This window comes from Prinia subflava, chromosome 16, assembly GCF_021018805.1.
Source record: "Prinia subflava isolate CZ2003 ecotype Zambia chromosome 16, Cam_Psub_1.2, whole genome shotgun sequence".
NCBI lineage: Eukaryota > Metazoa > Chordata > Aves > Passeriformes > Cisticolidae > Prinia > Prinia subflava.
In genome coordinates, this window is record NC_086262.1 from 13,139,246 (window position 1) to 13,162,796 (window position 23,551).

The following is a 23,551-nucleotide window of genomic DNA, read 5'->3' on the forward strand; positions in this document are numbered from 1 at the left end:
CAAATTCCAAGATGCATCTTTACCCTGTATTTCACGCTCTGCAGACTGAGGTGCCTGTCAGGATTTCCTGGGTGCTGTGGGGATGAGCTGATACTCTCCACCACTCTTCTGCCTGCTGACAGGACACTCACCATGAAATGCTGACTGGCTCAATGTCATTTTGCTTGTGTCATGTGGGCATCTCAATCCCTGTGAAATCAGAGCCCCTGTTCCTTTTGCAGGACTGGATTCTGTGTGTGCTTACAGTGAGCAGTGGTTGGACCCGTAGGAAGAAGTGGTCTGGCAGCCAAGATGGAGGGAAAGAAACAAAAATATTTCCCCTTTTCGGTGGGGAATTCAAGACAGAGAGTGGAGAGAAGCAGCCTTCCCTGGGAAGCTTGCTAGAAGCCCTAGCAATGACTTTGAGGCTGCTCTGGATGTTGGTGGCAGCAAAAGAAGCACATGTGCTACTCTTGGGTGGAGGTCTGTGACTTTTCCCTTGCTTGGGGATGAGTGGAAAATGGGATTTAATTGAACAGCACAGGTTACTTTGGAAACAGCTGTTTATTGTCATTTACTCTGGTGCTATTTCTGCATTGTCAGCACTCAAGTCCCCAAATTTTTGACATGGGATGAGAACCCTTGTGTGGGGCTGGGGAGGTCCAGTGGGAGCAGATGGAACTGGAGGTGAAGGAGGGAAAGGGCACAGAGGCAGGATGTCATTTATAAATATGCTTCTAATTGTTACCTTGCTTTGAAAGACTTTGTGAAAGGGTGGACATATGGACTCCCTTAGCACTCAGTTGTTTTCAAGAGACATATTGTGAGTGGGTGAGTGTTTGATAGGATGGAAATAAGGAAACCAGAATTTTCCCAAATGGTGAATCACTTCTGGTTCTCCCATTAGCAGAAGGTCTCCTTCTCAAGGTGACTTTATTAACTGGGCCCTTTATCATCTCTTGCATCACAGAGGAAAGTGAAAAGATATCAGCAACTGTGTGTGGCCCTGCAGACAGCTACCGTCTGCAAAATCATGCACTTTCCATCAAAAAGTAATTAAATTAGCCCAGATTCCATAAGTAATGCAACTGGATCTCCCAGGCACCTCCTAAGGGAAACATGCTCCAAGTCAAACGCACTCAGAGACTGTATTTGTAAATGAAACAATTATTAGGTTAATTCAGTCATCAAATTAATTTTCCAGAAGCAGGAAATGCCAATCACCAGAGGAGGTGGCAGCAGAGTGTGGCTCCCACCTGCTCAGGCTCCAGCAGGACTGAGGGATGCAGTGGGAGGATGGACAGACTGACCATGCTTTCTGACCACTGGTGGTGTCCAGACCACCCTGAGCCAGGAGCAGCCCATTCATCTCTTCTCTCCTTGCTTTTCTAGATGGAATTTTTATTTTATGCGATGGCACTGAAGATACATGGCCAAAGGGCAGCTGCCTTGGCTGTCACAGCTGCTGTATCCCATGAGCTGCAGGGAGCACAGAGAGGTTAAACCAGGAGCAAGCCAGGGCTCCTCTTTGTGCATCAGGCACTGAAGAGAAGTAGTCGTGACACCTAAATTAGAGCCTGGTAGGACTGTAGTCAAACTCCATCCTGAGCATTGCCACGAAGTGCAGTAAGTGGCCTGTCACATGCAGTTTGCTGGTTTGCTCATCCCCTGCCCTGGAGACGACTGTGTGCACAAGGAGTTATTTGCAGCAGCAGGAATTTTCCCAATAACCATACACTTTCCTGCCTGCTGGAGAAAGCAAGCTGAGATGTGGGGATAGTCACAGCAGAGGGTGTAGTGAAGGTCCCTTAATCAGTTCTAAATGGAAACTCTTTGATAGGGACAGAAAAACACAGATGCAAAACCTTTTCCTTATATTTCTTTTTCCTGGCTTGTTGTGCATCAGTCTTTTCTAGGAGTCAGGGCTGGGTTTAAGGATCTCCATTTCAGTGCCCATATCAACTGCACTGCTTTCCTGAGAGGGAGCCTTTTTTAGGCTCTTTGGGAGTGCTCATTTTCCCTTGCACCAGTGAAAGTGCTTGTTCCATCCATACTCAGCTTGTCCTAAACTTGATTGATCTCTGGAGTTCCTTTACCTGCTGATGGGCTGTCTCTATTTGGTGCCTCAATTTTTCACAGTTGCTTTCCTAAAGGTATTCTGTTTACTGCTCAGCATGTTTCAGAATTTGGATTAGATAAAAGTACTGGTTATATTCTATTTTGATCTATCCAGTGTTAAGGGTTTTTTTGCCACACAAAATTATTACCTTGCCTGATCTTCACTCTCCTTGTATTTATGCTTCTATGCAAGTTTCTCTGTAGGGTTTGGTGGGTTAACCATGTGGCATTAGACAATTGAGGGGTTTCTTTTTGCTGGTACACATGGATGCTTCAGGCAAAGTGACTTGGGATCTTGGACTGACAGATGAAAATAAACTTCTTATTGTGAATTTTTAAAATTGGTTTATGAAACCCAGCACTATATTATTTCCTTCACAGTTTCATGCGGTAAAGAATAGTTAGACCCAGGCATGTAGTCAGAGTAGTGATATCTTAGTGTGTTTGAAACTTTGCATTGGGTAACATTTGTGGTCCAGCTTTGATCCCGACTTGGAGTGAAATAAGGCAGGAGGGAGCCCTTGGAGGTAAATACTCTGTGTGGGGAGTTTAGCCATCCACATGGTTGCTATTAATTGTAATGATGGCTGTGAATTTGCACTCTCATGGATCAGGTTGCACAATCACCCCTTTGGTGCCATTAGAGCATCTCTTGAGGTTCCCTCTTCACTTTCTGCCATCAGCCAGAGCACCTGCCTCCCCTCCAGAACCCCCCTTGGGATCCACTTCACCATTCTCCTCCAACAGTTCTCATTACCTGGGGTAGTTCATCAGGGTTTACCTCAAGGAGAAGATCTAAATAATCCTGCCAAGGCACAGTAACAAAACCTGGAAGGGACAGAGAGCAGTGCCCTGCCAAGATCCCTCTCACCCTTCCCACGGGTCACAGTCAGGTGTCCTGTTCCAGAGGGATGTGCTGAACCCAGAGCTTGCACCACAAACACCAATCCATTTTAGCACTGGAGTTTCTGTGCTGTTGCAGGAGTGTCCTTCAGTTTGGCTCCAGGTGTGATGAGAGAGAGATCTACAGGAAACTGGCTGTGGGAAGGGGCTTTGGCCTGGAGATCCCCAAATCTTCCTGGTGGCCACGCTCTGCTTCACAGCACTGGGGCTGAACCATCCTTGGTGCAATCTGAAAATCCTGCTGGTGGCACTCCACAGAGGGATCTGACCCCAGCTGCATTTTCCTTGCCCACTTAAGTGTGTTTATTTAGCTTTGCCAAAAAGGTGGTGTGTGAAAATTGCTTTTATTGCCAGAAAAAGAAGTTTGCAATAAAACCTGTCTCCTTGGGTACACTAATTCTATTTTACAAAGAAAGAACATATTGTTTTAATTAATCATATGAAAGCAAAATTAGCATGATTATGTGAAAGGTGCTGTAAATCATTCTGATCCACATCATTGAACAAAGAGCACTTAGTTATTCCAGAGTTGTTAAAGATTTTATCTACCCAAGTGAAAATTCAATTAGCACAAACCAGTCTCATATAAAACTAAGGATTCTGACTGCAGGAAAAACTTCGTGTGTGAGTAGTACCTTGTGCCAGTTTGATAGATTACTGTAATTAACTGTATCCCACGCAAGCTAAACAAAATTTACAGAAATGTTGTTGTACAAAAGGAATATCTTCTCTCTCGTTCTTGGCTAGAAATTGGAATAATCTCCATAATACTGTTCTCATGATCCTAATCCATGTCCAATTAAAAAAAAGTGCTGCCAACAAATGCAGAGGGCTCTGACACTCACTGTGTGGGGTTTTTCCCCCTTCCTGCTGCATCAGAAACAGGCACTGCACTTAACATGTCTCAACTTGAATTCAATTAGTTAACCCAGGATGTTTTAATTAAGCAACTTGAATTCAATTAGTTAACCCAAGACATTAGTAGAGAAAGACAAACCAAGAAAGAAATAAGATTGCTTAGAAAAAGAACCATACTCCTGTTCCAGGCCTTCCTGGGAGACTGACACAGTGCTAGAGGGGCAGAACTGGAGGTCATGGCAAGTTATGCCAGAATGCATCACCCTAGAGTAAAAATAACTGTACAAATAAACATGTTTGCTCTTGGATGTGTCTTTCCTCACCTGTTAATTTTATTTGTCAGGCTCTGGCTGAATTCTCCTCCTGCAAGGAGGAACTAAACCGGTGTGTGCAGGGTCAGGCTCTTTGCTGGTCCGTGTGTGCAGTGACATATTGACACAGCTCTTGGGCTGAGGGTGGGTTTTGTGTCACTGTCACCCTGTGATGCTCTTGGTTTGTCTTGCAAAACACTTTATTAAGCAAATAATAGTGGCCTGTTCTAGTGAGAGTGGTCAGCTAGAGAGGAACTGGTATTTCTGTTTTAGTATTCCAGGTTAAGCAGGATGTGCCCTGTCTCTTGCCCAGGCATAATTAGGGAAGATTTGGGGAAGATTATCATTATTATCCTCAAAGATTTGTACAATACTCTCCTGTGACTGGACCATGAGCACTGAGGAAGGCAAACCTTTAGGGTCTTGAATGTAACTACCACATGCTCTTGTTGAAAATATGATGGTTAAAGATACGACCTGGTAATGTCTGGTATCTGTCCTTTGTCTCATCTTGGGCTATTTTTCCTGTGGAGAAGTAGGAAAAACCGTGATAAAATTGTTCAATCTGAAGGAAGAAAGGGAGATTGAAAATCCACTTCTCTTTGGATGCTTGGGTGTAAAGTGTGACCAGTCTCTTGTGTCAGTTGTTTGCTTTGATTGGATTTTTTTTGTATGGTTTGAAGTTCCTTTCAAATTTAACTCAATTTTCCCAATTTGGATGTGAAGATGGCTCTGCTTGCCAGAAGTGGCACATACTGAGCACACCAGACTATCTGACTTAGGGGGTCTCTCTTGCTTTTTGTACTGGAAACAAAACAAAACAAAACAAACCAGGAATATAAGTAAGCCTTGAATTATAAAATGGGCTGGTGCATCTCCCTGGACTCCTCACCCTGCAACTAAACCTTGTGGCAGATCTGGGCATGTTTGATAATCAAAAGAGTGCCTGGATGAGATCTCTGTGTGCCCTACCCATTGCAATGATCATCCCTGTTTGATTCAGATGGCGGAAAAAAATCCTTACCAATTGCAGAATTGTTTGGCACTGCTTTCTGCAGCACCTGAAAGTGTCTTGGACTTCTCCCAAACATGTAATGGCCCGGTCTGATTCTGCTTCTATTACAGCTCAAGCACTGGAAGTCCTGGGGTCAGATCCTCAGCTGGAATAAATGAGGATTGCTCTGATTGCAGTCAAAGATCTCTGCCAGGAGGCATCAGTGGAGGGGCTGCCTTCTTTTTTTGTTTTATTTAGGGGAGAAGTGGGCAAATAGAACTGGTAGCAAAGAGGGTACAAATGTCTGTAGATATAGGGAAAGTAAGTAAGAGTGTGGCAGGGGGAGTGAGGGGGGAAGATGGGAGCAAACACTTGAAGCAGCTGTCATAGAATCATAAAATCCTTTAGGCTGGAAAAGACCTTTAAGATCATCGAGTCCAACCTTGCTGTCACTGCAGTTTAGATTACTTAAGTGAAAACATTTACCTGCAGCACAAGTGAAAGGTCTGTCTGTGTGGCTAAAGTTATGTTTGAGCTTGTTGCCTCGGAGGTGAACAGGCAGGGAATTCCTTTTTGTACTTGAAAAAAACCAAGTATAACCCCCCAGAAATGAACATCCCCCCATGCTAGTGAGGGCATCAGTGGGGTGAGACAGCTACACCCTCTGTACCACCCCCATCCCACAGCAGCTCTGTATCTCTCTCCAGAGCAAATCCCTCTTTCTCAGCAGTTCACCTTCCCTGCCAGTTTAATTTCAATACAGTTGGATTTCAGGCTTCCTCCTCTTAATCCCCACTTATTTCTTTAAACAGAAATGGTCAACCATTTTGGGGCAAGGTGGATTAGTGGAAGCATTGGCAGAGAGCAATCTTTGTGTGGGAAAACCCTCAGCGTGTTTCCTCCAGTGCCAGATTAGCTGTGCTGGCCCCTGCTGAGTGAGGAAATGGGTCATTGCTAATGTTTAATTTTGCTTTTCTGCAATGGGCTGTGGCTGCCTCAGCTCTGCATAGCTCGGCTCTGTTTGGTTTGTCACTCATAAGCCTCTGTGCCTTTCAATAGCAGGATGGTGACACTTTTACAGAGCTAAAGTGGGTCAGTTGTGGGGGTTTTTTGCCCTCCTCAAATTTTGCACTGGTTTAAAGTCAATCATTCATTGGGTCATTTCTTCATCCTTTTCTCTCTGGCCCCCTCATGCTCTCTTGGTCTGTTTGCTGACTGACCAGTCACTCATAATACTGCAGCTGTCACATTGTGGAGTTTATTTGCCTAGTCACTTTTTGTTTTGCAAAATTAATTGGATAAGGATAGATTTAAGTGACTGTGGAAGTCGGTGATGAAACATCCCGTTCTCATTAGCTGGAATAATTCAGTTGTTCTGCTGTAATCTGCAGAATCTGCACAGAGTCAACAAGATGGATGTGAGTGAGAAGGGGAAGTTTTGCAGTGACCTCTTGCCAGGGGGTGGGATGGCTCCTTGCAATCAATATCCCTCCTTTGGAAAGGGCATCCTCCCTGCTCCCAGCCACGGAGTGTGACCAGGAGGCTGCTCCTGTTCCTCAGGAGCAGAGTCAGCACTTCTGCTGCATCTCCAGGGCTCTTGGCTGTCCTCCCCTTCCCACTGCTGGAGGGTCCCCTCCCCACCCTGTCACTGTAGATCTCCCTCTTGGAAAGGCAGAAAATATTTCTTCTTTTACAAACTGGGAGGAAAGGAAAAAGCAAACCAAATCAGACAGAAGTCTGTGTAGCAAATGGGAGAGAGTTTTGCTTTGGGTTCATATGTCCAAGCATGTGTGATTTGAGCACTTTGAGTTGCTTTTTGTCACCTCAAATGCTACCATGATATAGGTAGTAAAAAAATAAGAGGGTTTTCTATTGGGATGAATAAAGAACCAAATTTTATATCAGAGTAAAATAAGATTTCAATGTTGTCCTATATTTGATAGCCTGAAAAAGATTTCTGGGGCCCCTGTTTTAGAATCCATCCTTCCATGTGCAAATGGCTGTCATGGAGGGTAAATGGAAATCCTCCATGCCTCCATGTGGGAGGATGGAGCTCTGCTCCCTCTGCAGAGGGGATGAGGTGTCAGTAATGCTGAGCTGCAGCCTGCCAGCAGAAAGGTGATCGAATTCCCGGGAGACAAACAGCTGGAGCTGCACTGACACAAGGCTGGGGGCACAGATCTGGGGCTGCATGAGTCCCTTCTATAAATAATTGCTGAGGAATACAGCACTCGGGATGCTGAGGACAGAAAACAATGCCAGGGACAAAAATGCACAGCTAGGGAATACTCTGAGAGACTGGAATGAATCATAGAGTGAAAAACAAACCAGACCAGGGGAAGGTTCTGGGGTTACAGCAAATAATGATGCACCTCTGCTGTAAAGGGCCTTGAATGAAAGGCACTTGGTGAAAGTGCTTTATAAGCTGCACACTGGACTGAATTCCCACTGAGGCCAATGGAATTGCTCCCATTTATTTTTTTTAATGAGCTGATTTGGGCCTCGATGGCCATGTTTTGATCCCCTGTGCTTTGTGGATGTCTTCTTACTCCAGTGGACAAATATATCAGTTGGTTTCAGCTGGGCTGTTCGAGCACCAAGATTGTTAATTGTGAGTTAGATTGTTCCTGTTATCCTTTAGGATCATGAGCTGTCATGGGATCAAGAATCTCTTTGCCTACCTGATCTTTAAAAAACATTTCTGCTCCAGACACAGGTAATGTTCTGGTGCTGGCAGCGCTGTAGTACTTTAAGGAAGGATAGAGAGCTTGAAAATAAAACTTATTTGCAATTGTGGGGAGAACTTGGCAGATTCTTTTAGATGAGAAATCAAAACTGGTGGTGGGAGCTTGTCAAATCAAGGCTCCCTAACCACTTCCTTCAAACCAGCATAAGAAATTCACCTGGATTAGATGCATGACCTAAGAAAAATTAATTCTTTAATCTCCTAATGATTCCAAGCAATTAGCTTGTCAGATATTTGTAGCCGACTCAAAAATATTTATATTTTTTAGACTTGAAATGGAAACAATGATTTTGCCCTAATGTCTTTAAAACTGCCAGACATTCAGCTGACAGCAGCAGGAGTCTGAGGAGCAGAATGCCCTCAGTGGAGGCCACACAGAGGTCAGGTTCAGCTCTCCCATCTCTGCTGGATCTTTAACTCTTGCAGTATTCCCTCCCAGACCTTCTGGTTAGGTCGGTGTCAGGACACTGAGACCTCCTTGCTTTTTCCTTCTTTCCCTCTAAATTACTAATTGCAGCTATCTCTGTTTATTTTAAAGTTTGCTATGACCACCTGCCACATAATTGCAGATCTGAATGTAAATCGGGAAGGGCACCTGGGGCTTGAGTTTTATTGTCAATAAATCATCAGGACAATCTGGGACCTGCAGCAGAGTGAGGTGTACCTGTGGGCCAAAAGTGTAGGACACTGTAAGTGCAGTGAAGCAGGAGAGTGGAGAAAAAACCCCAACTAATTAATGCTTATTGAATAAAACTATTCTGCTCTTTATCTGTGGGAATTAGATTTAGAAAGAATTAGATTTAGAAGAGGCTGGAGCAAGCTGATTCAGTGACATGGATTTTGGTGTAGCACTGAGGCCAGCGTTGTTTGCAGAAGCAGACAACAAGGTCGTGTCTTTGAACTACACATGTTTTTGATGGGAATAAAAATGAAAGACATTTGTGGTGTCTTTGAACTGGTATCAAAAACAAGAACTGGAGGTCACAAAGTGACAGTGAAGGAAAGGATGCACCCGAAATATTCGTGACAAAAATTTCTTCATCTGGGTAGAGGCTGGTACTGCACAAGAGCTCTGCTGTGTAAAAATTTGGAATACTACTGCCCTTTCCTGCTGCCTCCTCACCTTTCCCTGAGATGCCTTCCTCCTGTCTGTGCCTGTGTCAGCCTAATCCATCCATCGAGGAGGAGTCCTTAGGAAGGGCTGTCACTCCTGATGATTGACAAAAGGAAGGGCATTTGTCCTTTTGTCTATCAGTGTGATAAGCAAATCCAGCGCCAGTCATTTGCATGCAGGGAGGACGGTTTCATTAAGAATTTCATTAAGATGGTAATGTTTAATGTTTCCTGGAAAAAATGAGTTTTTAGGTTGTTCAATTATATAATTAAAGTCAGAGAATTAGGGAAGATTGCAAGCTGCTTGCATAATGTGGGCAAGTTTAATGGTAAAACTTGTAAATAAGTTCAAAGGAAATGAGCTTTCTTTATGTTACTTGGCTTGAATGGAGTTTGTCTCCTGCAAGGATGAGGGATAAAAGAAGGGCAGAGGGGCACTTAACAGGCTCTGAGAGAGGAATGTATTTACAGACAGGTGACAGTTTTCTCTGAGTTAGAGCAACAGGAGATGGGTGAGCTGGTAAAATGCAGAAAATGCTGCCAGGCTGGACCAGGATGCTCCATGTGCCAAGGCTGGGGTTTCAGAGCCCTTCTTCCCCTTTCTTTAGCACAGCTCTGTGTTCCAGGGGCTTTGGCTTGGTGTTTTGCAAGGTGATTTTTTCTCCCCTGTTGCTGTGTGTCTGTCCCCACATGGGTAGGATTGAGATGCTCCATGCAGGCTGTGCTAGAACTGGCTGCCTGCTCCTTGTGTGGTTTCCCAGAGCACAAGGGGGTCTGAATCTGGAGTTTATTCGAGTTCCAGTGGCTCCTGAGGCTCCCTGACTCCTGTCCTGCACCAAACCCACTGATCTGTGAGTGGGGATCTCCCAGGGAGCTGCTGTGCCCCTGCCTGCTGGGGGTTGTCAGCTCCACGTAGCCATTCCAGAAGATTTCCAAATCTTTTCATAGCATCCCTCAGATGTCAGTCCTGAAAAGTGACACATAAAGGAAATTTATTAGGGAGAATTCCCAGCAGAAGCTCAAGTAGTATAACACCTTAAAAAGAAAATGGTGACCTGACAGAGCTGCAACGGTGCCATGTATTATGTGCCTCTCCTTCAGTACTTTATATGGGTTATTTTAAGGAAATGACTGTTTTGGATGCACCATTATTCTTTATAAAGAAGATCTATATTTGAGTGATTTGAGAATGACAGCTGTTTCCTCCTTGCTTATTTTTCCTGTTTTTCACAGTGTTTCTGTTCATTTCATTGCAGGCTTTTATTTTGTTTAATTTGTGACTTTTGATTGCTGTCCAACATATTAATATTTAATATGGAAAATAATTTATATTAATTAATTTATCCAGTACTCTTTTACTCATTCAGCTTGTGAAATGTTCACAAAAATATCCCTTAATTTATTAAATCCCATCATTTTCCCCCAACTCAATATATATTTTATAACCATTCCTTGGGTTGTGAGATGGTTTAGAGCATTTCTTTTGGAGCACATGGTGATGTTGCATTTTTGGACACAAGATCAGGCTGTGTATTTTCCAGTGCTAATAGTCTGGTCTTGGTGGAAGAGTCCCTTTAGCCCCTTTTGCCTCAACATCTCTTCTCCCAGATGAACACCTCTGATTTATTTTTTTTTCTTCCCCCCAGCCTCTGTGCATTCAGCAAATCTTCTCAACACATTGACAAGAATGATGCATAGGTCTTTCATTATTATTTATCTGCAATGTTTTATGCATCAATGAATCCCATATTTGCCTTTTGCCTGATAAATACCTGGCTGCAGGGAGAAATGTACCCACCAGGTCATTAGCAGTCAAAGAATGGTGCGTCCTAAGAGAATACTGCTGGGTCAATAAAATTGTGTCTAGGCATTATGCTGGACAAAAGGGGATTACTGGGGTATTGAATGGGAGGTGAGTGATTATTGATTGAAGTATTTGTGTTTTGAAATAGCTCTGAATAAAAACATACCTCGTTTGTTGTCACTTGCCAAACTTCTGGTTTTTCTCCGTGCTAATGGCAAGAGTCCTTTTGTGCTGCTCATTAACAGTGGTGCTATTCACCTGCTCAGTGGTGGAGCCTGCCCTGTACAGCATTTCAAACTTGATTTGTGGTTCTGAGTTGTTGCCAGTGAAACTGTGAATATTGGGATTGACAAGGTCCAAAATGCACCGTGTGGATTTGGCCCTGACCTGTGGGTCCCAGCCCTTGCCCCATGGCTCAGTCTAGCAACAACAAAATTGTCTGGAGCAACTCCCTGCTTTAGCACTCTCCATTTAACATTTCCATATTTCTGTCATCAGAGCACTGAGAAGATTGGGAATGTATTTTGCTTCCCAAATTCCCCAGAGGGATCGGATTTCTTTCTGCAAAGTAGTTAAGAATGCTGCATAGATGGGGAAGATTGATGAGCGGTAAGTAAAATATTTAAAGACGTGTGTAAGACAAGCTTTGCATGGTATCCATTTATCATCTTGAGCAGATTTCATCTCCAAGCTGAGTTCAGACTTTTAAAGGAGAAAACCAGAGCCTCTGCTCTTGGAACTGCAGCTTCAGAGAACTTCAAGGAGCAGCAGCCCCTGCAGAACGAGTCTATCTGTGGATCTTTATTGAACTGTTACTTGCTCCACATTTATTGCTGCAAAGGCTTGGTTGCTGCTGATGGCAAGAGGGACACAATCAGACTTTTCAACAGGGTAATTACTCTGGTGTGGAGGCAACAAAGTTGTTCCAAGGTCGTGTTGTCACATCAGAGCAGGCTGTTTCCTGCATCTCATTTTAATGCCCACACACAAAGAGACACTTTTCTGGCTGATATTTATAGAGAAGTCCTACAGTCATTTTAATTATGCACAACATACTGATGCCTGCTTCACTGATCATAATTGCAGCTCTGACCTGTTTTATTTTGTGATTTAGATGCTTTCTCTTAAGCATTGCTGTGGGCTATGATTTACAGCAGCAGGTACTGGAAGTGAGGAGACAGCCATTGATAACACAGCTTTGGCTGGTGGAGGCTGTCACTGAAGGGCTCCTGCATGTTTTGAGCAGCCTTGCCATGTCCCAAACCCCTGGGTTTGAAACACCTCAAGTGTTTGAAACATGGCCTGTCCCATTCTGCTCCCATGGCCTGTCTTGTCCCCCCCCTTCTAACTTTGTTTCCCCTCCTAGCACCTTCCATTGTGAAAAGTTCACAGCCAAACCCTTCACACTCTGTCTATTCCTTCTGAAAGGGATTTTATTTCTGATCTGAATGACTGGTCAAGCAAAGGCAAGTCCAGGAGCAAAGTGAATGCCCCACCACAGGCAGCCTTGTGCATGGTGGTGTCCAAAAAAAGCATCTCATTACTACTGCAGTGCCCCTTCCTTTTGTCACATTAAAGTTTCACTAAGAGAAGACATCTATTTCTTGTAAAACAAGGAAATGCAGGAACGTAGCATCTCACGAGCAGCAGTGCTGCCAGTCTGCATGTTGTAGCAAAAGCACCCCCAGGGAGTGTCTGGGGAGAGTTAATTTTTAAATCCCTTGTCATGTTGTTGTGCCACTTGCTGGTTTACCAGCAGAGGTGTCAGAAGACAAGTTCCATGGGGCCTCTGCAGCGCTTGGCAACAAAACATTTGTCACCTAATGCTTTTAAATGGTTCCCCAGGGCAGGAAAGGTGTGAGTGTTTGGGAGAGAAGATGGCCCATTTCCATCTTTGGGAAGTCTTCCTCAGAGGGAGGCTTTGCTAGGAGGGATTTCTGCTGATGGAGAAAACACAGGATGCACCAAGCCCTTGGAGAGCTGTCTTTCCATGCAGTCTGGGCTGCAGAGCCCTGTTTTGATCACTTTAGCCCCATCAATAGGTGAGGGCTTGCATCTGTCCTATCTCATTCAAATCCACTCTAACCAGCACATCGTGATCCTTCTGCACACAGACCTTGTGGTGGATCTCCTGAGCTGAGTCTGGAATCATGAACCCTAAAACTGAGTAATTCCATGTCCTGGGGCTCCATATAAGACCATTTTGGCTGCAGCAAAGGCTTAGGGTATTCCACAGGGTGAAAGGATCCTGCTTGCTGAGTTAATGAAGTCACCAGGCCCCTGGGAGGTAAGGGCTGGTCCCTGTGTCTGCTGAGGGAACTGGGAGCAGTTCAGCTCTTGCTATGCATTTCTCTTTTAAAAACAAATTTAATATTTCCCTTGAATTCTTCACAGAAAGAAAAACAGCTGGTGGTGGTGGTTTGATGGACTGGATAGAGAGCCACATCCACAAATGACAGAAGTTTAATCAAGAATTAGTGATCAGGAAGGTGGCTTGTTGCTTGCTCTGCTTTTTCCCTGGAGTCATTCTGACTGTATTCCCCTCCAAGGATGTAGTCTGCCTTTTTTTTTTTTAATTTTTTTGGTGTGTCCTTCTGTGGTATTTTAAAGAAACGTGACATGACATAGCTCTTGTAGGGGAATTTTGTGTGTTCCATAACACAACACTTTAATGGCTGTGGCACTGCTCAGCACAGGGCACCCAACAGCCCACTGGAATGGACTGTGGCTTTTCTCACCTCCAGGGCAGTGGCTTACAGTGCAGTTATGTGCTCTGGAAGGGCTTAATGCCACTTGCTGAATCTAGCTTGGAGAAGCCTTAGTAAGAGAGGAAATGTTAAAGTGTATTTCAGTTGGGTTGTTATTTTGTTTGCTTTTTGTATTTTTATTTTTTCTGAGGGTAAAATAAATGCAGGAAGTGTTGGCCTTATTCTGTAGCATTCACAGGCTATTTCTGCTAATTTTTTTAGCAGAAGCTGCAACAAAAATTCTCCTTGTCTTAGTGTATCTCAGCAATGCCTCTTCATCCCAGGTCCATTGCACTGGTGTGAGAGGTGAGAGACCTGGGAGCAGCCCCTCACTCCATGCTGATCTGAGGTGTGAAATTCATTTTATCTAAGCTGCTGAGTTGCTGTGATTGTTCCTTATTGTGTGAGAGTAAACAGTACGGGAATTCTCTGTGTTCCCTCACCTTCTCTAGTTGCATCACATCATCTGCTCTACAAAGCTTGGCAGAAGCTGTTAACTTGTACAGGGACTTCAGAGTGGTGTAAGGTTTTTTGGGTTTGTTTTTTTGTTTGTTTATTTGTTTTCATTAAGGGGGGGAACAAAAAGCAGCTCACTGACATACTGAATATTGACAATTTAAGTTATAACGGGGTAATTTTAAGCATGATGCTGCTCTTCAAGTAAGACCAAGTGTTCTCAGTAAGAGTAAAAACATCTGGAGTACAAAGCAAATAAGTAGCGGATTTGTGCTGGTGTTTCCTCTGCCTGTCTCAGAGCTGCATCCTCAGCACAGAGCTCATGGTTTCATCCAGAGAGGTTTGCAGACCCTTCTGCTCCACCTGGCTCCTACTGAGATGGTTGGTCAGTCTTTGTGGTGCCTGGACCTGTTCTCAGTAGGTGAGGGTGTGAAATAAAACCAACCTCCACTGCCCCAGCTGCTTATCTCCTTCTCCTTGTGCTCTTTCCCCCACTGAGGTACAAAGTTCTGCAATTTGCAGCAGCAAATGGCTCGGTCTGTCTCAGACCAGGCTCCAAGTGGCAGGTCCTGGAAGCAGATGTGACAGCTGCAATCGGGTTTGTCACCCAGCTGGTGCCATCACAGCCAGTGACAGCCACAGCAGGGGCCCTGCCAGAGGCAGAGGAGCCCCTCAGAACTCCTCATCTCATGGATGATTGACCATCAGTGCATGGGCACTGCACAACCCACTGGGCCAAATTCAGGATTTGCTGCTCCCCTGACCAATGCTGCAGGGAAATGGGAGCTGGGAGAAGGGAGATGCCTTCCCACCTGAAAGGGGCTGTGCTGGCTGCCTTCACCAAGAGGGGTGGCAGGATCCTGTCTGTGTCAGAGCTCAGAGCTGCCCCTTGGAGCGTGGTGTGGCTGCATTGCTCCTGGGTGCATCTCTGGATCGTGCAAAGCAGGCTCAGGCTCTGCCCGTCTGTCCTTGCAGGGAGCTCATTTCAGATGGTTTCTCTGTTGGGTGCTCGTGCCACCTCTGGAGCACAGCTGGTGAAAATAAACTAGATGAGATGGATTATGTAGGTACTGAGTGATGATCTATCTTGATGAGATAAAGCCTGAATTTTTTTTTTGTTTGTTTTTGTATTCAATATGTCCCTGCTTCATTGCTCAAGTCAAGTGGAAGTTGTTTGGAAGTTATGAGTTAAATGGATTTAGGTACTTGGCTCATTCAGTGCTAAACCCTTTGATGTCTCTTTGCTTTCTGTCCTTACAATCTCAAGGTGTCAGTGAGTGATTTCTTCTGTCCTTCTGCATGATGGAAAGAAATCTGACAGTGTGGATAGATGTCACTTGTTATCAGGTGCAGATATGAAATGGCCGAGAAAAGCATAATGAAATCTTAAGTAATTTCATTTGCTGTCTTCTGAAGCTGGGAGGATGTTTTATTTTGATGTGTGGTTCCTTCTTTTACCAAAAAAGCATTTCTCCTTCATTCTTAACCATTGGTATTAGCAGGTCCAATGAGGCTGGCAGGGCACAAGCAGAAAGCAACCTCTGAACCCTGCAGCATGAGCACCACAGACCTGTGCTGGGGGAAGCAGTGCTCTCCTGCCACAGGCTCCAGCTCATTCCTGACTCAAATTCATGTGGACACTGGGTTTTGCAAGCATAAAGCTTTCTGGGATCTGCCTCCCTCACTTAGGAGCTGCAGCTTTTATGCTGGCACGTAGTTATTGGAAATCACCGAGATTTGCCCGTTTGCATGTCATTAAAACCATCACTGTCAGCCTTCTGATTCCAGAACACAGCAACACGCTGACAGCAGAGGCTGAGGACAGTGGTAATGACATCAGCAGGACAAGCAAAGGGGCTGTGAGGGGTTGTGTTTGCCCCGAGAGAGCCTTCCCCAGCGGGCAGCAATCGCGTGGCTCACCTTCCCGCTCCGACCTGGCAGTAATGCACCATCAGCTGAAAGCCAGGAGCTGTTTATTGATTATTACACACCGTCATTAACCTGCACATGCTGAACACAGGCACTGAAGTAGAGAGGGAAAATCTGGCTTTCCACTCCTGGGACTGATTTTCCAGGGAGGTGAAAGCAAACCTGTGACAGTCAACAAATTGGGAAATTCCTGATGTGTCACACATCACTGCCAGCCTGTGGAGCAGCTCAGGAGGATCTGATGCAGAAATATGAGCCATTAACAGAGCTCATATGTTGTCCATATCCTTGTGGATGGGCCAGGATATAAAATTAGCCAGGCAGTACAACAGACTGCAAGCCTGGCATTTCAGGAAAGTTCACCTTCCAGAGGTGCCCAGGATGGGGTGATGCTGCTTTGAATGTGCTGCCTTTCTGTTTCAGAAACAAATGGCCCAAAACAGCTGGGGCAGGGCCAATGTGGCACTGCCAGCTCGAAAGGGGGAGATGAGCTTGTAGGCAGGCAGAGGAACAGGACTGGTTTTTTTCTCTTTTGTTTGTGGAAATGTGAGTTGCACACTAAATATTGAATCCTTTGGTAGCAGTGCCAGGGTTTGTGGCTTTGCCCTCTTGTTCTTCAAGCCAGGTCCTTGGGTGTTGGAACTGTGCTGCTGAGGCTGTCACCAGTCTTTCTCTGCTCCTCACTCTAAGCTACCTTGTGCTGTAATCGGTGAGAAAAACGTGCCAGAACAGGCATGTGTAAGATCAGCTTACTAATTTTTATCAGACAATAAATATTTCCATTCATTCTCTGCTGCAGAAGAGGCCTTGGTTACTCTTTGGGAAAATTGAACAGAGATAATAGGTTTCTGCTAATGCTGCTCTTCTATCTTGCTTACTCAGAGCTGACCCTGTCTCTGTGGTGGGGGACCAGCCTGTCCACTGAACATGTCACTGCCAAAGCAAGCCGTGTAAATCTAATGATATTACACGCTGCTCTCAAAGATGGAGAAAACATTTGTAATACTCTGGCTTATCACTGAGCTGCCCAGTCATGAAAGAAGCAGAAAGCTGGTGCATTCAAATAATACTATAAAAAAAATAACAGAGGAAGAGAAAAATGTTTTAAGAAATCCCACTGTGGTGGTAGCTTTTCCTGTCAAAAAGACCAATGTTTTGGCTGGGTCAGCATGACTGTAACAGCATCTCTGAGATGTGGTTTGATGCAATATTTGTGAAGGTATTGTTTGCTAAATTTATTTTAGTTTTCCCTACCGATCTTATTCTCCATTCCATGGTTACACTGAAAAAATAGGCATTATACACAGTCTAAATTATTAAGTTTTTCTTTATGGCAACTACCCACTGGTGAGCTTTAGTAACAATTATCTTCCTCCCAAAGTACAGGTCTGCACAGCAGGAGATTAGATTAGTTTTGTGACTTTGCAACCAACTTTCTTTCTAACCTTGGGTGAACCTTTTGATCACAATTATGCCTCAGCGCACCATTGTTATTAAACCTAATGATACTTAAACATAGAATTTAAAACAAATGTTGTGATATTAATGGGTACTCTGACATAAGCCTGCCTCTTTTTTTTCTGAAGATCTCAACTCAGGGCTCACACTGAGCTTGGGGACAGCTGACCTTTTGTATGGGCAAGGGCTGCAGGTCATGTGCAATTTGTGGGCTCAGGGAACCCGAGGCAGTGCCCCTGCTTGGAGGGGACCCCACAGCTCCTGCAGCATGGGTGCAGTTGGGATGTGCAGGGTATCTGGGGGGTCCAGGAGCACCCTGTTGTGGGCTGCTTTGCTTCACATCCATCTGGGGCTGTGGCCATGGCCTGGGATCTGCTCCCAGTCAGGCCAGGAGTGCAGTGGTGGTGCCCAGGGCTGGGCAGTGGGTGTGGGAGAATCCAGAGCCTCACGCTGAGCATGGCTCTCAGCCATTTGGCAATGACTGAGTTACCCCTGTTGATGGTTTTGGTGCCTTTAGCCTCATTGAATCGGTGTCTTCTGCCAGCAGAAAAAGTGAAAAGACCTCTAGTGTGCCCGGTGTGTTTGATGTGAAATTCCCAAAGAATGGAAATCATCACTGCATCCCTGATCTGTCGCTGTAGGACACGAACAAAACACGAAAGACTCTAAATATTTCAGAAGGCAAAAGGCATAAAAACCCTTTAATTGTCTAATTTTATAAGGTGTTCCGATACAGATTAACAGGATTGGTGAACAGGTCTGACACCTCCCCAGTGCCATTGGTCAAACTAGAGAAACGGCCAAAATGTTTTCCTCTGAGAACCAGAAAGATTGTTTTGGGAAGGGATTGTTGTTTTGCCAAGATTGTTTTGGGAAGAAGCTTTCCTAAGAAACTTTTCCCTTGGGAAAGGAGTTAGCAGCTACCAGCAGGCTAAAATCTCTAAGGCCCAAAAATATCAGACCCACACTGATCTCTCTTACCTCTGGGCATTTCTGCCTCTTTAGTAGAGCGATATCCAGATAAACCTGTCTAATTGCTTGGGAAGTCTCCTTTCCAGGCTCTCCCTGAGTGAGCCAACCCACTTCCCTGGATGTGCAGGTGATGATGAGTGCAAGGTGCAGCCCCAGGAGCATCCTCCTGCTCCACCTGCCTGTTTTGCTCAGTTTCCCTTTCAGGAGAGGACCGAAGGTCATGAGGGGGCTTCCCAGAACTGATCCATCAGCACAGCAAATCCTGTCACTTCCTCCCCATCACTCACTGGAAGGGGACACTGCATTCTAGATATTGGACTTAATTGCCTTCTGAATGACAACACATTAGGTTTAATTACCCATAAAATTGAAGCACGGAGACTTTGGGTCCAAAATAATTTTCCAGCTCAGTAATCTATATGTGCCCAACCCCTCGGCGTGGTGTCCTGTATTTCCAAAGGCATTTCAGGGTGCAGTGGTTACACGTTTGCTCAGCAAAACACTTCTACCTGGAAAGACTCCTTTGGCACCAGGCATTTTTGTGATTGCAACCAAAAAGCAAGAGTTTAGCTGAAGTCTGCAACTGAAATAACCTCTAGGACTGCTAAGTAAATGTGAAATTCTCCCAAGTTAGAAGTGTAGTGTTGCCTTTTATCTTTGAGCTGATTGCTCTTGCAAAAAGTTGCACTGGGAAAAACTAAACCAAATAAAATAGATGACATGCATCCTCTTTTAACTCCATTGATATTAAAAGAAATAAGCCAGATCAAATGCAGAGGAAATAAGTACAGAGAAACTTTAATCTGCCTATGCAGTCTTGTAAAATTAAAAGAGAAAGTTGTTCTTGCTCCTATATTGAAGTCAATAGAAACAAGATTAAAAGAGACATCCTTAAAAATTCTATTTCTTTCTCTTTCTGTTTGTTTCCCCCTCCCTGAATCCAGCCATTGGGTTCTCCTGACCTGGGTCTGTTTGCACAGTGCTTGGGCACTTTCAGCTGCAGGTGGTGTCTCAGATTTTCATGTTGTCATCTGCTGGGGCTGCAGCAACCCTTAAATTGCTGAATGAAAACAGGGCCATTCTGCCGTTGCTTTTGGTGGGGTATTTTGTGGGGTTTTTTTTTCCCCCTTTGTTTTTTCCCTTTTCTGCACACAGCTCTCATGTATTTGTAGGAACCCTTTCCTAGAACACCCTTTACACACCACAGAGATTTCAGGAAGGGAATCTTGTTCTTTTTGTGAATAAGAATACCTGGAATGCAATAACCAGCATTAGAAGCATTGAATCTTTTGAAGAGATTGGGAGATGACTCCCTCACACATTGGGATTTTCTTTTCAGGCAGAAAAATTGTTAAATAGTGAGAGTTCTGTGCCAGTGTCCATGCACAGGCCACAGCACTGGGAGCCTTAGCACTGAATCTTGCACCTTCAGCTACACCCTGTGGAATAATTCCTCCTTCCTCTGGAGGGAAAATAGCAGACTCCAGTTTTATCCTGTGTAGCTGTGGCTCTGTTCCCATTTCTTCCCAGTCTGTGGGAAGAAGACACAGCAGAGTCTGATATTCATGATGGCCCCGAGTTTAAGGAATTAAATAAGAAGGGTACAAGTTAGGTGAGCTCAAGCACAAGCAATATTAATTACCTCTATTTCCATGGTGGCTGGCTGGGATTCTGCTTGCATTGAGTCACAGCTTTTCTTATGCCTGCTCTGTATCTCAAAACCATCATGAGGTTTCCTGTTGCTTTCCCTATAAATCATTCTTTGTCGAACAAGCTGCATACCTCACTGAGCAAAAGCTGAACATTCCCTCCTTTATCTGGAGTATATATTATTCTGCTAATGCTCATATGGCTACTTTTTATTTTTTTCAAGGTCATTAGTCACTTGCCACGATGGTAAAAATGTGATGAACAGCCCCATGAAAAGTTCAATGAAATGAATAACTAGCTTTAAACTATTTTATTAAAAAAAAAAAAAAGGCAGCAGTAAACCAGGCAGTGTGTTTCATGTAGATGAGTTTTCTATGATTTACCTTGCAAGGCTGAAATTCAGCCTTGTGCTTTGATTTTTGGATACCCTCATGAAATTACTCTAATGATCAAGAATTTCCTTTATTATTTCCTATATTCTTTATCTTCTCAGGTAAGACATGTGGTAACAGGAATAATGCTATTCCTTGTGTGTATTTATTTTTAGTAATTCCAGAGCTCTCCCCCATAAGCCACAGAGTAGATGACTAATGAACTGGTTTCACTTGGAGCTGTTCTACTCAATACAGAACATGATGTGACAAAGTAATAAATTCACCACAAAGAGGGTTTATCATAGTTGTGGGTATCCTGACATAATGAGAACCTGGTTCTTCAGGGGGAAGGATGCTATAAAGATATCAACCCTGGTGTTTGTATTTACTTCTGCAGGTGAATGAATAAATAAATCAATCAGATGCAACTAGTGTGAGAAAAGAAATAAATTATAGTGGCCTTGAGGCTGAGCTAGGAGAATGACCTGTGCCATGGTCCAGGCAAATGATCCAACACCTTGCTGTGAGCACATCAATCTTCTCCTGTGGTGACACAAAGGATTAAAGACTCATCAGTGGTGTTGTCTAATTTAGAGGTGTCCAGTGAGACCTCAGGAGGGTTAGCAAGTTGCTTTGAGCTTTTGTTTGGAGGTTGTTTTATTTCTGGGTAAAACACTGAGCTTATGTACAGAAATGGAAGTGAGCATGACATTTTTTTCCCTGTTGCATTTGACGGTTTTCAGTGTTTTCATTTCTGGAAAATCTTTGTTTCTTTAATGGCTGCAATGCACACAAAGGTGAGATTTGTCCTTCTGGGGAGCTCAGCATAAGTACATTAATCAATTTGAATCCCAAGGGCTTGCTGAGAGAAGCCTTGTATGGATCTTGATTCACATTTGAATAGGAGTGAATTTTTGTTACAACCATAAATGAATAGCAATTTCAGTGTTGCCTTTTTATTCTTTTCCCCCCATTTTTTTTCTTATATTATATTCTAAATCTTATCTTATTTCACTTCATAAATAAAGCTCTTCAAAAGGGTCTTTAAAAACAGCAGACTTTTGCATTGAAAAATTTTGTTTCTGCCCTTCAGTCAAAGAGTCTCCCATATAAGTGAAAGCCCAGGGAACAAGCAGAACTAAGTTTTTTCTTGTCGTGTCTTCCACTGTAATTTTTGGAACACGGCAGATTCAGGTTTTTTGACAGCTAATTGGTGGCAACTGCTGTAACATTTTGCATTCCTTCCACTTAGTGCCCTGTGCCAAGGTAAAAAGGCATCTAAGGAACTTGAGATATTTTGGTGGACCATTAGCTGCCAGCAGAGCTGGGGACACCTTTTGTCCCCTGTGTCCTGGTCCCTGGGGTGACAATGCAGCTTCAGAGGTGACTTGCCCAGAGCAGGGCTGGGGATGCTCAAAGCCATCACTCTGAGCCAGGCACCATCTCCTTTGAGTCCTGCTACTCTCAAAACTTAATGCTCACAAGAGTAGCCTCACAAGTAAATGAAGGATAGACCCCTCATCCCATGGAGTTGATGTGCTAAACCAGCAATATTTGGGACATGTCTGCTCCCAGTTTTGGAGTGCTTGATGCTGGCCAGGGCCAAAACAAGCTGCTCTGTGGGCAGGCCTGGTGAAGAAATACCTCTCCTTGTTTCTCCTGGGGCTATAAGTGGCTTGAGCTTCCTGAGGATGGCTTCTTGTTGTCAAATTATCAGTTATTATAGTGTTGTTGAAATGCTAGACTGAATATCTCAAGTGCCACTTGAGTTGTAGCAGCAGATTTGTTGGCGAGCGGTGGAGACAGCGAGAGAACACAATGCTCGCCCAGGGAGAGGTTGAAGCTGTCACTTCCCTCTTTAATGGAGACAGGAAAGGTAATTAACAGCCAGTGTTGTGTACAGATTCCTATTTCATGGGGAAGATGACTCATTTTGGCTCTGAGCAAGCATGAGAATGAAATTAAACCAACGCCTGGTGCCATGCCAGTGACTTTGGCATTTTAAAAATATCTCCCCTCTGTGTCCCAACACAAGCTCACTATATTTTCAAAATCAGTATGTGCTTTGTGGGAACAGGGGTTTCCAGGCTCTCTCTGCAGGTGAAATACAGCTTTTATTTTCCTACTTGCATCCAAATTCATTCATTTAGTAACCTCACTGTGCATTAGCTGTGTGTTTTTATGTGCATCAACCTGTTTCCATAGAGTATTTAAAGTCTACTACCTCAAGGTTAGATTTATTGGGGCAGTCAAGGAGTTTGTAGAAGGGTGTGTTGGGCAGGAGACATGGAACAGGATGTTGGGAAAGGCTGCAGTTGTTCCCTCTGCTAAGATTGTTCTTCCTACAGTTTTCTCCTGCATCCCTGATGGTCAGCATAGATGAACCATGCTCTGTCTGGAGCTTCTCTCCATCTCCAAAAGGCTGTAGTTGTTTTTTGTGTGATGGGAATGGGAAACTCCAAAGAGAGCTGTAATTTATGCATTAAAGTTTGGGCAGAACTGCTGCAAATGAAGTGCAAGACACACTGTAATAATTAGAGCAATGTATTCTTTGTTCAGTGATGTGAGTTTACTCTGTTGTCCTCTTTGGGAAGTGACTGGTGACCAGTTAGCCCTGCCTTGTCCTTCTTGTGCTCCTCTGTCTCTCCATGCTGTAAGTCTTTGGTTTTTTTGTCCTCTGAACAATCTGTTTCCATATTTGTGCCTGTCAGTGGGTGGCTGGGTATCACCAGCAGTCCTGGAGAGACTCTGAAGGCAGCACTCAGGTCTGTGCAAGGCTGGCTGAGGAGCCCTCGTGGTGGGTGGGATGAAAGGGGACAGGGCATTCCTAAATGCCACATCCTGACATGGGGAATGCTGCTGGATGTGCCTCCTGCACTGACAGGGAGCTGGGGTGAGGGCAGGACTCTCCTCCCTGCATGGAGGGAAGAGAGTCCACACTCACGTGGAGCATCCCTGACTCTGTCCCACTGTGCTGACCACAGCTTCTCCAGGGTCACCTGTGCTAACACTGAGCAGTGAACAAATGAGTTAGAATTCCAGCTTATATTTACCTTTTTCAGCTGTAAAGGACTATCCAGTGCGTTTTTACCACCCTGCCAATGTAATAATCAGGAATAAGATGTATTTTGAGATATTC